This window comes from Pholcus phalangioides, unplaced genomic scaffold (genome assembly GCF_987345545.1).
Source record: "Pholcus phalangioides strain wild (caught in Gottingen) unplaced genomic scaffold, Ppha-v1.0 ptg000015l_1, whole genome shotgun sequence".
In the NCBI taxonomy this organism is placed as follows: Eukaryota; Metazoa; Arthropoda; class Arachnida; order Araneae; family Pholcidae; genus Pholcus; species Pholcus phalangioides.
Genome location: NW_028301608.1, coordinates 46,377,950 through 46,394,589, shown reverse-complemented (window position 1 = coordinate 46,394,589; position 16,640 = coordinate 46,377,950). Strand labels below are relative to the sequence as shown.

Sequence of the window (16,640 nt, the reverse complement as noted above, 5' to 3'; positions counted from 1 at the left end):
AATTATTAAAATAAAAAACTAATTTTTTATGCGGGCACTGTGTTGTTGTTACCCATTCTCTCTCCTGAGGTCAACGAAAAATTCCACGTTTCTGAATGAATATGCGTTTAAATATTTGGATTCCAAAATAGGAGAAAAGATGGGAAAGACAGCATAAACTAATGAAGAACGCGTCCGCCCCCCCCTCCCCTCACTCTCATTTATACTGTTGTTTCCTACCTTTCAGCGATTTTTGAAATTCGAATATTTCAGCGAATGTCGCACATCGAAACGCGGAATTTTATTTGTTGGCATCAAGAGAGAGACACAGCAACAACTTTCTAATTGGGTTTTTTAACGACAGGGTAGTATAAAAAAAATATTTTTTTTAAATTTCGATAACTATACGGCCCCTTAAAATGGGAATGCCGTACATAAAGTCCACACGTTATCTGGATATTTTTTCGAATTGAAAGTGCTTCTAGGATCAACAGTTCCCCAATAAATTGCATTGCGAGATGTTAGCTATACACCCTGAACAAATAACCTGTTGTGCAGTTTATACTGTATGCAGTTGAAAGAATATCATTGTACAGAGATTTAGAGTTATATCAAGTATCGTTGTAGGAAGGTTTCACTATATATCACACACACAAATGTATATTCCTTTACCTAAAATCAAAAATGCGTAATTAGTTTGAAAAACCATTCAAAAGTATAAACGACGTCGGAATTGGGTGTTGATTCATTTTGGTAACCGTATTGAAGTTATTTTATCCACACTGCTACATATAGGGTAGGGAGCCCAAATATCGCCCACTTAAGCCATTATTTTAATTACAGGACTAACTCATGTGCAATTTGTGTAAAAATTGTTCTATTCTGTTATCTGGACTGTTATCTAAGAATAAACTTAATTACAACTCTAACACATAATTTTAACACACGAAAAATTTTTTGCGACCTCTGAATTTTTCCTATTAAAAAACGTGTTCCTAATATCGCCTACGTCTAAAATGGGTTGAAATAAAGTTTATGTTATGATTATACTTTCTTTATTAAACGTGAAAATTAGGACACAACACACAAATCTGGAAGTAATACAAGACAGTTTTTTTGTACTTTTAGAAATACAATTAACACCTACCCTTTTTTAACACTTTTCCTAAATACAACAAAGAAAAAAAAAACTTAGGAGCTCTACACAAACATAACGTTTTGTTTTCTTTACTTTCCTCTTATCGCATTTTTCGTGGGGACCATTTGCTACATATCAAACATTTTAACCACGTTCCTCATGTTTTTCATGTTTCTAACCATGGCAATCGTTTGAGTAAAGTTTTCCACAAATTGAGCATTGGACATCATTATATTTTCCGCCACAACTGCTGTCGTTGTCGTCAGTTGACACATATGGAGGTTCTTCATCTTCTGAAGAGGTCCTTCTTCCTTCCGTTTTCCGATTTGCGTTTTTTTTTGTTTTTTTTTGGAACTAGTTCTTTTACAGCTTTTCCTGATGTTTTTCGCCGGTGTCTTGCCAGAAGTTGACGAACTTTCAAGTGATAGTGCTTTCCCCCTTTCAGGGTAATTCCGCGTAACTGTACGGAGTAACTGTAACTCCGCGCTGAGCCAAGACAGCTGGAGAAGCAAAAAATATGAAACACAGGGTATCTGTGGAAAAAAAAGGGAGACATTTCCTACCTGAATTTTTTTTTTCCTTCAGAAAATGAATGACGTAAATTATTTCTAATGGCAAGGCTTAGGTTCTATCCTTTTTACATCCTTTGTCCGAAGTCCATAATAAGTTGTATCCATTTGTAAATAATACTCAACAAATTGATCTTCTACATACGGAGATAAAAAAGGCCTTCATCCTAGTGGCACATCTTCAGATTTCTTTACGTAGTCTTTTAATATAGATCCAGATACTTAAAAAGCTTTCAATAGTCTCTACTCTTTATTTTCTTACCGCTATATTACATCTCTTTCATTTTAATCTTGTTCCACGTCTGTCTATGTGGCACCTGAAAAAAATCAACCCTACTTAGAAAGTACCCTACTTCGAAAGAACCCTACTTCGTAATATTACCTAGGGCGATAATGAGAACACTCAAGTGGACGATACTAAGAATGTAGACGATAATTAGGCCCCCCTACCCTACGTGATTTGCCACCTATATAATTTTTCAATATTAACTTGCTTTTGGGCGTATCGTACCTGATACCTTAGTCACAACAGAAGTGGATCATATATGCTATGTTCATTTACATGACCCCCCAAAAGCGGAGCTGACTAGGCCCGAGGCGATTTCTATCATTTTCTTGTTTTTCATAAATATGAATTTATTACATACCTTTCTTGCACATATCTTCCTACACCATTTCTTGCTCGTGAAAAATCTGAATCTAGAGCCCCCAAACATCCTAGCTTAGGAGTCCTGCTGCAGTATGTGGTCTCTCTGAGATGGGAAGCGGGGTGTGTCCGGTCTTCAAGGGTCAAAGCATGTGGAGGTCATGGTCATTCATTTCATTCATTTTGTTACAACTTTTTGTCCTTATGTGTGTGTGTGTAATGCGGCGATAAATAAAATTAAATTTACATTTCACTCCCTGAGGCTAAAAAAAGTATCACTGCAGCGGGAAAAAAACGACCCTTCCCCCGCACATTTGTGCGTACAGGGCACAAACGGTTTAAAAACTGATTTTATAGGTAGCTGCTGTTGAAAATTACTGACGTTAAACCACGCTCCGAGCGTATCTCTCCTTTAGTAATGCGATGTGGCCATTACCGGCGAATTCCTGAAGCATCAACGCGCAACAACCACACCTTTCTTCTTTTCATTCCTCCATTTAACAGCGAAATTCCAGTGTCCATCATATCCAAGCTATGACAGACTTGATCGAAGGTTCATTGATTTCTGTTTGTTGCTCTCGAATTTCATCGCTTCTGTCTTATAAAAAAGAAGTTTTTGGGAGGAAAGGAAAAAAAAAATATTATTTAGGTCGGTAGAGACAATAAGAGCAGATATAAAAAAAAACATGGAAAAAGAAAATATGTTTCTACGGAGTAAGGAAAAAAATTTTGTTTTTTTTAAGATCAAAGAAAGTTTTCTCCATTCCCTTGCCATTCTATGGCTATTAATCAAGTCTCTAGGGCTCACCCAGCTGACACTTTTTTCTTGTTCGGGAGAAGTGGCTCACGAAACAAAATCCCGATTTTTTGTTCGTATTTCGATCGCTAGAAGTGTAAAGTACTCGATTCAAGTGCAGAAAGAAAATCATGTTTATCTAATCGCTGTTTAAAAGTTGCCATTCATGTACGTAATTTACAACAACAACAACGGATTATTCTTTCAAAATAATAGTATAACATCGTCTGCACATTTTTCTTTATTTTAGCAAACTGGTTTGTTGCGTAATCTTTAGATAACGGATGGCACTGAATGCAATAAAATGTATCTAAATTTGCCCATTTATGGCAGAGCCGCCTTTACCAGACGTGGACCTATTCGATGCCTAGAAATGGTCCTTTGTTATAATATTCTGGAGAGCAACGAGTGGAAAAAGTTTGAGAACCACTGCCTCAGAGAAATGCTTACGAGGTGCAAGAGTGATTTGTTACAATACTTAGCACGAGTTACTTACTCCTTTTCAAGTTTTTAGCCCGTAACTGCTGTCAAATTTTGTTTCATAACAAGAAAATCAAGATTGAAAACCTTCGAGGGGACAAATAATAGGTCTCCATAGGCCACTGCATAGGTCACTTCCATCCATTGATGTTTTAATTCTGGTTTCTCCTTGGTTGAACTTGCGATTTTTGATGACTTTGCCCATATGAAAGAATAACAAGGCATAAAATAACTTAACGCAAAATAAAAACAAGAAAATGCAAATATTAGAGAGCTTAGATGATGTTTCATTTCCTTAGTGCCACAGATTTTGAATACACGTCACCGCAAAACCACATTTGAAAATCAAAAAGTATTCAAAACTAAAGATTTTATTAAACACGATTTCATATAATAATTTCATATATTAGCTGGTGAAATCGATTTTATTTTAACAAAACTTACCAAAATTTTACCTTACAACAACAAATTTTACCTTAACCACTTTTACCTTACAACTTAAATTTTTCCCGTGACTTAGGAATTGTGCATTATCACCAATAATGCTGAATAACAACTGATTATTCCTAATCACAACCGGTTTATAATTTTTACCATGACATGTACATTCTTCCCATAATTATAGTCCAAATCTAGATTCTCAACTCATTATAAATAAACACTAATGCAAAGACTTTCAAATCATTCAAAAATTATCCTAGGTGTTTCAAATAAACATAACCTTAATCAATTTAATTAAAAATGATTTTATTAATTTTGGAAATGCGGTATGGGAAACACATTAATTTTATTTTTAATTGCAACTCTTTCAAAAATAATGGAAAAAGAAAATTGTTGTGAAATTGGCATTTGAAAGTGAGCCAACGAGAGACTCGATTAGATATTAATCAAAAAAATAGAAGAGAAAAACTTAAATTTTAAGAACTCTCAGTTTCCAATGAAATCTATATATTATTAGGGAAAAAACGTCAACTTTCTTTTCGTTATAACAACAACCTCACAGAAAATTCTTTTTAAAAAAAAAGTAGTGTTTTCTATAGAAAAAAAACCAACAACAATGCATTAGGGGGTGTCCTGTTTTTCTTCTCAGTGAAAACTGAATGGAAAGTCCGAAAAAATTTGAAGTTTAGAGCATAAAATAAAAAGTTATATGGGAGATGTTGAAGGAAAAAAAAATTGAGACTTTTTTTATTATTATTTTCTGGAGATCAAATTTCCGATATTTCTCGGATATTTTAGAATAGCAGAGTGAAATTCGGTAGAGATGTCGGAGTTATACGATGAGAATTTGAGAGAGAAAAGGGTCGAGATGGGAAAGAAAAAGCATCATCGATTCTGTCTGAGCAACACTGGCAAAAGAAAAAAACTACTATAAGAAATTTTTTTGCTTTCGAGGGAATCAAGGGAGTGAAGAAAAAAAATCGATTTTTCCAAAAAGTAAAACGATTCTTATATATATATACACACACACATACAATATATATATTTTTTGTTTTTGTTTTTATTTCGATCGAGAGAAAAATCGATCCCTTCCCTTTTCTCTTCCCCCCCCCCCCTGTGTAATATTACTCAATGCAGGAATTTGACAGTTCATCATCAAAAATCAATACTTCCTGCGGTTATGGCAATACATGAAAATAAAAATGAAAAATTCCAATCTATTGGTTTTTGTTCAAATGTTTCTTCTGCAGAAGGAAAAAAAACACCCCTCGCGATAGAAATACGGATGTAATCGTATGAACATTTATCATTAAATTAGTTACAATATACCATTAAATTAGATACACGGCTGGATTAGGATCGATCGTTCTTTATACTGTGTTTAAAAAAACAAAATTTGGTCGATTTTTCATTATTTTTTTGGAATAGATAGCTAAATTTGTTAAGATATAATTAAATTACTATATAATCTCTATAGTAAGCTAAATAGAGAAGAAAATTGCAGATAAATAACTACCGTATTTCAACGTGTATGAGGAACCCTCGTGTATAAGAAGTCCGATGATTTTTTTGGGTTTAAAATTTGGGAAAAAGTTATCTCATCAAAGATATTTTTTATTCTAAGATATATATATATTTTTTTATCACAAATATTTTAAATCAGATTTAAGAATCTTTTACAACAAAAAATATACAAATAAAAATACGTAATAACAAACCAATATTAGCACCTAAAGCAGCTAGAATATATAGTGTGCTGAATAAAAAGCAACGAAGATGAATTTTGAAAGCAAATAGCTTAGTGCAAAAACGAATCAGAAAGTAATTAAAAATATTCAAAAGTATAGTCGAACAAAGTAGAAAAATGATTTGAAGAAACAAAGCCATCTCTGGGTTCTTCATCAGGGAAACACCAGAGAATGGCTGAAATAGCAAAAACGTTTCTGAAAGCACTTTAAGCTCGAGCCTTATAAACAAAACGCTTGTACCCCTACGTTTTTTGCCAATGCAGCGCATCCAAAGTCCAACAAACGAAATCATCAGCGAAAAATCCAATCACACTATACATACACACTTTCAACATGAATAAACTGTGAATAATAAACAAGATTCAGGAAATGATGAAAATACATGTAAAATAAACTTATAATTTCATACAGCAAATAATTATTCTCGTGAGTTAATGAACAAACTCACGTGGTGCTGCCTCTGTTGAAGATATTTGAAAGATACTTTATTAGTTAACCTTCGATTTTTCAGTGTATATGTCAATATAAATGGAAAATACATGGTTAAAAACCCCCATCATACCATTTTCTTTCATATATTTTAGAAAATGCATCTTTTAAAGTCATTTCAGCGCAAAATACGACTGCTTAATTGCAAAATTTGCTACGGTAGAAAGAGTTGACTCCCTGTCAGCGTCATTTTCTGAAAACTGCTAACGCGTTTAGAGATTTATAAAATCGCACCTAAAATTGAGGGAATTGGAAATAAAATTCAAGGAAAACTACTCAGCTTTGCTACGCAAGATTTAAACTGTTCATAGATAACATTAAGATCAAGACAAAACTCTATATTTTTCTTTTACTTAATCATATTAGCTAACTATCCACTCTAATTAATTAATTTGATGTGTTGATGTATTGATTCAAATAAGAATATGCCAGCTACACCAATTTACATCCGTTTTCGTAGAAAGTAAAACAAATTCAGTACGTTTTTATGGGGTGAACCATAGGGTTAAGACGTATTCATAAAGTTTCAATATGTTAGCTTCATAGGTATATAATCTGCTATGACAAAAGTAATTTTCAACTTACGCTGCAATTTTCCGGTTTGTATCGATAAAGTCTTATTTTCACAAATATGCAGTGAGACTCTAAAGATAAATAGATCCACAGATTTCTTTAAGCTACGAATAAATTAATATCGTATTAAATTAATATTGGCTCCAAGTTATGTAATTTTTTCGTTTGAAGTAACCGCTTATATTGCTCTAAAACTTAATTTTAAGCTCTTACGGCTGATTCAAAGTCGCAGTCAATCCAGTATTTTTGTTTCCACTGGCATTATAAATTTGGGGGATTCCAATGAGTTTTCTAGGAATATTTTCTTCCCTGAAAGTAATGTCTATAATAATAATAATAATAATAAACAGAGAGAAATTTATTTCATTTTTTTCAAGTATTTTAATGAAAATCACGCGAGACTTATACAAATATAATACGTATTTAGATCAATGCATTAAAGAAGACAATGGACCCATTTTTTTTCCTTTAACGCTTGACATGTTTGCCATAACAGGTTAATATAGTCACATTTCGAAATTTTAAATTGTAATCTTACCTTATTAATCATTTTTTTCTGTTTTTTTAGTTACAATAAATGTGATACAAAAATTATAATCATTCTGTATAGTTAAATTTTTTACACATGTTCTCGTGTGTGAAAAGCAAACATTACATGTCTGAAAATTTAAAAGAAACGTTCTGAAACGAAAAAGATAAGAGGTAGTATGAATATAATATATTGTCTCACTTATGCCAGACATGAATGTACAAATTTTCACTTTTTGGGTTCATCAGCTAGTTTATTATGTTAAGTTCTTCCAGAAACGGGAACGCAAGTATATTCCCTCTTGAAAAACATGCTAGGAAAATGACATCCATAGAATCATAGACATCCATTCAAACGTCATTTCCCAATTTTTTTAAAGTTGCCCTTTGGTGTTTCTGGCGTAAGGGGGGACGATATATGATAAACAAATAACGTAGGAAAACAGCCCATAAAATTATAACCGAGTAAACCAAGTACGGCAACTCAAAGTTAAGAATAATTCCCATTTATAAATTTGAATATACTTGATATGATTCCTAAAAAATATTTTTTTTTATTATTATTTTTTTTTTTTTGCAATTATTCGATTAGTAAATTGATACTTAAAGCAAAATAAAGATATCGCTTTAATAATTAAAAAGCAATATTTCAGCAAATAACGAATGTGTAAAATGGCAATGTAATAAGTACGTATGATATAACGTCAGATTTCATTCAAAAGCAGGAAGAGTTAAAATTACTTCCACCAAATGGTGGTTCAACTGTAATGAAATATAATCCTCAGAGAATACAGCAACAATTTCCATTCTTTTAAAAAACTGTATACCTTCGTTCCTCTCTTTTATTCGTTCTCTAAATTTTAAAACATTCAATCATATAGGGAATTTTTCCGACACCGTCTTAATTTGTGTAATTTTACAGCCTTTACCAAAAAAATTTGTTCCAATTCAGAAACACGTGAAAATTCTCCGTATAAATGTTTACCGTCGCGAACTCGTAACTTCAGCTTTATCATTCCTTGGAGATATAAAAAACATCCAAAACCCAATAAATTCAGCGTACGGCATATTCAAGAAGTATATTTGATAGTTCGGAAAGTGTCATATCCTGTCCAGAATAAGATTGGTGAAGATATTTTTATGATTTCAGGCGAAGATCGAAGTCTATATTTAGTTTAATAAGATTAATAAAACGAAACGAGATTGCATGTATTCTCAACTCGTAAACGCGCTGTTTTTATGAAATAAAAGAAATTCCATGTTGTATATTCTAAAATAAATAACTTGAAAGCTTATAAAATTCAATTTACGAAGGGAAATTTCAAAAGCATTCTAATCCAGGAAACATAGTCACGCGAGCAGATTTAATTATACATTTGTCATGCGATCTGCATGTAAATCCATAGGGGATAGAAAAGAATTTCATTTACTCACTAAATCTAATAAAATGTTTACAGACAAACATAAATAGATCCGATACAGCACAGTTTAATTCAACGTGTTAGATATTTTGTAATTTATTTTATGAGTTGAAATACTACTTGAATTTCGTCGATGCTGGGGATTCTAATTTTACGGAATATATTTTTCAATAATATTATCTATAATGCATAGGCGGACGAAAAGAAAACTTTTCAAAGATTTCTCTAAATTAGAAAAAAATATATGAACTGAGATGAAATCATTCATTATATATTTCAATTCCTAATTTTACTATTCCCATCTGGAACATCATAATATTCGTAATATGGGATAAAATTTATATTTTTTTCTTCTTAAATCTGTTTCCTTTGAAGTTTCTGAAATTGAAGTTCAGCATTTCAATTTGAAAATGTGTTTTTTGCTCAGTGTACACACAAAAAACTGAATTATCTCAATAGCATATATACCTAATTTCGTATGATGATTCCAATTTTCGATGTTTGCAATCTGCAAATATGTTCTTCTCTTCGAGAAAATGCTATAAACATGAAAGAGAATGCACACTTTCACCACTTCTTTCTTCATGGAATTTTCATGGTAGAAATTTCTCTGTAGTCAATCTAATGGGAATTCTGTATTCTATAAGAGTATCATGTGATGAATAATGAATCTGATAACATTCTCTACCTAAAAACATTGAAAAAAATAAATAAAATTTCTCTAGAAACGTGTACGATAACTGTAACGTAGATAAAAAACGGTAGAAAACAAAAATCAATTCAAACTACCACTTTTCGAATGTCTCTCTCCTTCTCTGGGATCATCCAACCATAATCTCAAAGAACGTTTCACGTTATTGGTTTGAGGAGACAGATCTCGAGGATATTTACAAGGACATATTTTCTTGGATATTCTCGCACCCCAAGAGAGTAAATGTTGTTTTTTAATGATGGGTAGAGAGAGACGTTTGCGCTGAAAAATGTTCGCAGTTATTCCGTTGAAGTACCAAAAACTGCGTCGGTGTAACGGCTTCTTCTTCTGCGATCGGCAATAAGATGCTCTGCTATCAACTTGAAAAATTCAATATCCCGCAGACAGAGGATTAGGAAAAGATTTTTCGTGGTAGAAAGAAAAAATATCACATGCAGCGATGTTGTTTCGCTCTCAGATGTTATTCTGTAACGACATTGAAAGCGTTAACTTGTTTCAAGCGCTTCTTTGTCTATATGAGCATGCTAGGAAAAGTAACAATTTATTTTTTTTTATCATTCTTAACAGTTTATTCCAAGAGATTGAAAAATATTGTTTTTCGACTGCGTTTATGAATAATTTCCCAAAGATAAGTGCGTTTTTTCAATTAAAAATCACATGAAAAAATGGTGAAAATGATAAATATGAAAGGAAATTGAAGGATGTATGTGTATTATTTTTCAGCTTCAGATACGAACACTAACTCAAGGGCCACAAGAAAAGTGTCCAATGACGTTGTCGGGGCCGAAATAGCTTACATTGGGAGAGCAAATGCGTAGAAGAAACGATTTTATTTTTACGTAATACAAGACGAGACATGCGTACACGTAGGCGTCGAATGAAGATATCTTACTAGGGAAAAAAGATACAAGGGAAAAGAAGACAAGCGAAAAGTCACATAACGGATCAGCTTCGCCATCTGGAGGTGACCAGAGGGATTACAAACGTAAACTCGGACTATTCCCAACATCCTCCCCACCCTGGTCAACCTCCAGAGGAATTACCAATTGAATTGGCCGTCGAATTTCTGTTCCACTGGCTGTACGTAGAATACACGAACGAATGTTGCCGTCACGACCTTTGACGAGGGATGATATGCGTGCCTTTGTCCACATGTGTCGAGGTCTTGCATCTTCCTGTAGGAGGACGACATCTCCAACTCGTAGCTGAAAACCTTGCTCTTTATTTTTCACTTGGTGGAATGTCTTCAGCTCTAGTAGGTATTCTTTCCTCCATCGGTTCCAAAAGTCATTCAGTGAATCTTGCTGCAGTGACCACGATTTCTTGAGGTCGGTAGCTGCAGGAACCTTTCCGTGAGAAGGAAGGGTTGTAAGTCGTTGTCCAACCAGGAAGTGGGCAGGCGTGAGAGGTTCTTCGAAGCTGTCATCTAACTCGATATCAGCTGTCAATGGTCGGCTGTTGACTGCGGCTTCAATACCAGCCAACGTAGTCGTCAGTTGTTCGTCATCTAGAGATGCGCGACCTAATGTTTTCCGTAAACAACGTTTGACGACACCAATCATGCGTTCCCACCATCCTCCCCACCAAGCCGCTCGAGGGGCTATGAATTTCCAAGTGATTCCGTGGGAGGCGTAGTATTGGTGAGCAGAAGGTGAAGTCATGGCACCCCAAAAGACGGAAAGCTCACGATTTGCGGCGTGAAAAGTCTGCGCATTATCCGAATATACAGTGTTGGGAACACCTAGACGAGCAACAAAACGTGAAAATGCCAGCAAAAATTTATCTGTAGAGCAATCCGTGACAAGCTCGAGATGAATCGCTCGAGTGACAGCACATGTAAACAACAATATATACACTTTCACTGAGATAGAGCTTCTACGAACGTATAGTGGGCCAGCGAAGTCTATCCCCACGACACTGAATGGTTTCGACTGTGTGACTCTATCCGAAGGAAGTGGTGCTTCAATTTCAGCCGGTGGCGTGTTTCTAAAAATTTTACAGGGAAGACACTGGCGTAGGACACTTTTAATAATCTGTCGCCCTCGAAGAATCCAGTAATCATTTCGCAGTTCTGATAGTACCACTCTCGTGCTCAGATGATGGAGACGAATATGTACGTGACGAATGAGCAGTTTGACAAATGGGTGTGAACCATCGAGCACTAAAGGATGCTTTGAAGCAGCTGGAAGTGATGCGAACTGCAAGCGACCACCAACTCGTATCAGATTGTCACTAAGAAATGGATGTAATTGTGCAATTTTCGAGTCTTTTGGAAGTTGTTTACCATGTCGAAGAGCATCATAGTCAGACGGAAAACAATCTATTTGAACTTGACGAATCCAATAACATTTCGCTTTTTCGAGTTCCTTTGCTGTTAATTCGCCATGAAGTTTGCAAGACGTGCGACAGTTGTATATAAATCGTTGAATCCACGAGGTAACCCGAATAAGTTTCGCGTAAGAACTGAAACGAGAAATGTCAATCACTGGGAGAGACGTAGATACCAACATTGAACTTTTCACAGTCTGACGAATTTCTGTCGAAGGTAGATTTGGACCAGTCTCAAGAGCATCATTCAGAGATGGGTGTTCGATGACATGAAACGATGAATCAAATACGTTACGACACTTTTCCGACTCAAGAATGGTAATGGTCTTCACTGCGTGGTGAGGGAGATAATAAATTCTAGGACTTGACGATTCTGGCGCAATTTCGACGTGGTCGTTCTGGATGTAACGTTCCATTTGCTGAATGTACATTTCCCGAAAAGGGCGATCCTTATCCAGACGTCTACGAAGAGTGTCAAAGCGGCGTGAGGCAATAGGTCGATTGTCCGACGTGAGGCATACGCTTTCTTTCCACGGTAGTGAAACGACACGACGATGGTTTTCCAGGCTGTAAGATTCGTGGAAATCTCGCAATATTTTTGTTTCACCAGTCGAGAGTGATTTTTCGTTTACATCGGTGATTCCCATGGCCTCGAGTTCCCAGAAGCGTTTGAACGAGTCATTTATTTCTTCAGCACAAGTAGTAGCCATGCAATGAACAGTAGTGTTGTTCGAAGCAGGAGTGTGTTGGACAAGAACGTTAGAACGGGTACCGCTCAAAATATGTCCGAGATGAGACGGAACAAGAACGAAAGTGTCTGACAACTTGACCGGCGAATCAGTTTTCACTATTTTCCAGTAATAATCGCTACCGATGAGAATTTGAATCGGGATGTCGTCAGAAGCGTGAGGGTCCGCAAGCTGAATTCTGCGTGAAGTAGCAAATGCACCAATGTCTACCGGAGCCGTGGGATGTGAGGCGTAGGAATTATTGCTTTCGAAAGCAACTATCGGAATCGATCTGTTATCCCAAATGCTAGATAAGAAAAATTGCACTTGACGTCGATACATCGATTGTTTTGGCACGGCTTCGAATGCACTAATAGACAAGTTGACCGATTGCAGCACATGCAATTGCAGTTCATTCACTAAACTGCTGTGAATGAAGGAGGTTTGACTTCCGGCGTCTAACACACATCGAGACAATTTGCAATTTCCGTTGGGACCGAATACCCAAATACGTGCAGTTTGCAAATACGTAAAACGGGGCGATACATCAATTTTACCAACAGCAGTAGAGGCATGAAGTGAAGGACAAATGGATACGTGATGTTTCCTTTTACAGTTAGAACAGAAAGCTCTAGCACGGCGTGGGCAAGTTTTAGCGTTATGCGAACGGTTAGTACACAAAAAACAACGATGAGTGTCTTTTAGCTTCTGCACTCGTAATTGAACATCAGTTATCACCGAGCAATTTTGGGGCCAATGATCATACGATTCACAAAATGGGCAAAAGGGTGACGGATTTTTCTCGTTACGTCGAATGCGAACATGAAATGCTTCCGTAGTCGGGCGGAAATTCGAAGGTGGCAAAGGAAACTCACCTTGCACTTTGCTTGATAATCGAAGTCCGTCGATTTCTTCACCGAGGAACTGCATCAGCTTTGATATGTCCATGTCCGAGATATCTTGCCGTTTAGAGTGGATAATCCACCGTTGACGAATCTCCGTAGGAAATGTGCGAAGAATCTTCGGTGTCAAAATCCGACTGTAGTTATCGACATCTTCGCCGAGTGATCGGAGAGCTTGAATATGGGCGTTAATTTCCAAGTAGGTGTCGTTGAGAAACTCGGGCGATGAAGTTGTCGCTGGACGCAGGCTGTCGAAGAAATCGATGTGGGTCTGTATGATGGTATCCTTGTTGCCGTACCTGTCGATCAGCATCTTCTTCACCGTCTCGTAGGCTTCCGATGTGACGCCGATTCCTTCGACGAGCTTCTTGGGTTCGTTTTGGAGATACCTCCGTAGAAAGACGTGTTTGTCGATGGTTGACAGTTGAGGATTCTCGTCGATCGAAGAGGTGAATTGTTGCCAGAATGTCGGCCAGTCTTCAACACAACCGCGGAAGGGCTCTAGGCGTATTGTAGGCAGCTTGAGAGCACATGGTGATGAAGTCGATGTAGGTTGAGCTGAAGCGGGAATCGAAGTAGCAACCAGAGGTACCGTCGTTGGAGACTTGTTGCGTTTCCGTAGCACGAGGGAAGCATCGAACAAGGCACGTTTCGCTTTCTCAGTGTATTCCTCGCATTTTTCGATATCAATAGCGTAATCCTCGTCCGATAGTAGAGCGTGAATACCGTCGTCAAGGCGAAGTAATTCGTCCAATTCCTCCGTCAAACGAGAAACCATGAAGTCGATTTCTGAGTCGGTTTCCTTCCCGGCACTGTCCAACGTTGAAACGAATCTAGTCACCTTGGCGCGCACCGTTGTCCGTTTCCGATGGAGCGTCGTTATTTTCTCCTGATCCATATTAAGACGAGTTTCGTTGGTCAAAATGTTCATCCGACGGGTTTCCTTCATCAAAATATTGGTTCCGGCGGGTTTCGTGCACCAAAATATGTCGGGGCCGAAATAGCTTACATTGGGAGAGCAAATGCGTAGAAGAAACGATTTTATTTTTACGTAATACAAGACGAGACATGCGTACACGTAGGCGTCGAATGAAGATATCTTACTAGGGAAAAAAGATACAAGGGAAAAGAAGACAAGCGAAAAGTCACATAACGGATCAGCTTCGCCATCTGGAGGTGACCAGAGGGATTACAAACGTAAACTCGTACTATTCCCAACAGACGTGACTGTTAAAAAAATTCCCACAAAAAATATGGATGTAAATGTAAAAGAAAAATATAACACTGTCCGTAGGAATTATGGTTGTTTTTAATCGATTGTATAGATAGCCTCTCGAATGATCCGAACATGAATATCGTGTTTCTTTTCATACTTGTCAATTGTTGTAGATCTCACGACAACCACGGGCAAACTGTTTCATTCATTCATTACCCTGCCGAAAAAAGAAACTCCATACGATACCACAACCTTTCCCTTACAAATCAATTTTAACTACCAGAAAATCACGCGTGTATTTCACAAATATTCCTTTGCGAAACTTCCAACAAATTGAAGCTTGTCGAAATGTGCTGTGTAGATGTGTCTTGCGTGCCTAACGTAAAGTTTGCTTCCGGGAAATGCTTTTTATGTATTCAAGTAGTGCTGTCTCCTGACTTTCGAATTCGGATGCAACAAAAGTGACTCAATTTGAACCAAATACTTTCTTTCCTTCAAACACACCACAACTCCGATCTATAGTCATGCGGCATTTATTACAGAATGACTTATGCCGGAAGTATACATGTGTTCCTAACACTCTCAAGAGGTAACTAGTGCAGTGTTTCTCAACCGCCGGGCCGCGGCCCGATGCTGGGCCATGACATCATTCATACCGGGCGGCGACTGATCTGCCGTTTCCTTCTTCCCATTTTCCGTTAATGATGTGTTTGACCGGGCTTCCCGCTTACAAAAATAAATGAAAGACGGGCCGTGGGCTTCCAAAGGTTAAGAACCACTAATCTAGTGTGTCCAAATATCGCTGCCCACTTTTCAATGCACTCGTGCATTTACAACATATGGTTTACCCTATCCATTCCATTGAAAATTTTGAACGTATAAATCCGTATAGTCTCGATACCGTCGTTTGAAAAAAACATTTCAGAAAAGTAGTACCAAGTAGTCCATTTTCCCCTCAGAATATTCAGGGGAAAAAAATTCCCTGCTCGTGCCAGTATCATCGTTGTGCGGAAAAGAAATGATAGGGCTCAGAATTGGCGATTTCTATACCCCACATCCAATCACCATGCTGTATTTGTGAGCCAACCAGGAAGATTATACGCTAAAAAAAAGAAGAAACGAAATAGGATGCTGTGGTTCAAAATATGGCAAACTTGCTTGGTAGACTTAATGACGTTACAGATGAACTTGGCAACCCGTGCGAAGGCCTTCTATTTCTAGAAGGTGCTGGACGGACTCGCAGCGGATTCGATCTCCCCCGTGGTGGTTAGTTGAAATCGGTTTTCTGTAGTCCCTAAATTCGAGGAGCGAATGCGAGCCGATCTCCCTGTTGGAAAATCTCACCACAGAGAGCAGCAGCCCTATAATAGTACAAATAATCAATCATTACATTTCACTTTTGAAGTATAGATGACAGCATTGGAAAATCAGACACACTACATATACGCACTCAGACTTCTAGGTACACACACTCATACTTCCGGCACAACTGACTCGGTAGTAAATTGCCCATGGCGATAGACTGAAGTTGTGCTTAGTTTGAAAGAAAGGAACAAAAAAGCATTTATTGGAAAAATTATATAAACAGTATTTGATCTTAAACAAATGTAAAAATACTGCATAAAAATATGCACTTATTCTGAAAATTCTTTGAGATTTTATATGTGTTACTGCCAAAGCCCAAAGTGCGGTCGATTCGCGACGAGCTGGCCACTTCACGAATTGGCAAGAGTTCCGACCAAATAATGCCCGGAGAAAGTCCGAATTACAGAAATGATTCGGACTTTGACCGGCCATTTCGCGAAGTGACCAAAGCTCGATGTTCTGATATAAAACAACCCAGTAGGAGCCGAATACATTTTTTTTTATCGCCATCGTGTGATAAGTACATATATGTGTATATGGCAGCTGTATTGGATTAGTACCATGTGACGAAAGAGAGAGAA

The 16,640-nt window shown here is 36.9% G+C and overlaps 1 protein-coding gene across 1 annotated transcript in view; it reads left to right on the top strand.

The window, feature by feature from the left end:
• Positions 1 to 16,640, top strand: part of LOC149076106 (dopamine D2-like receptor) — a 187,189-nt gene that overhangs the window by 133,656 nt on the left and 36,893 nt on the right. The window lies entirely within an intron of this gene.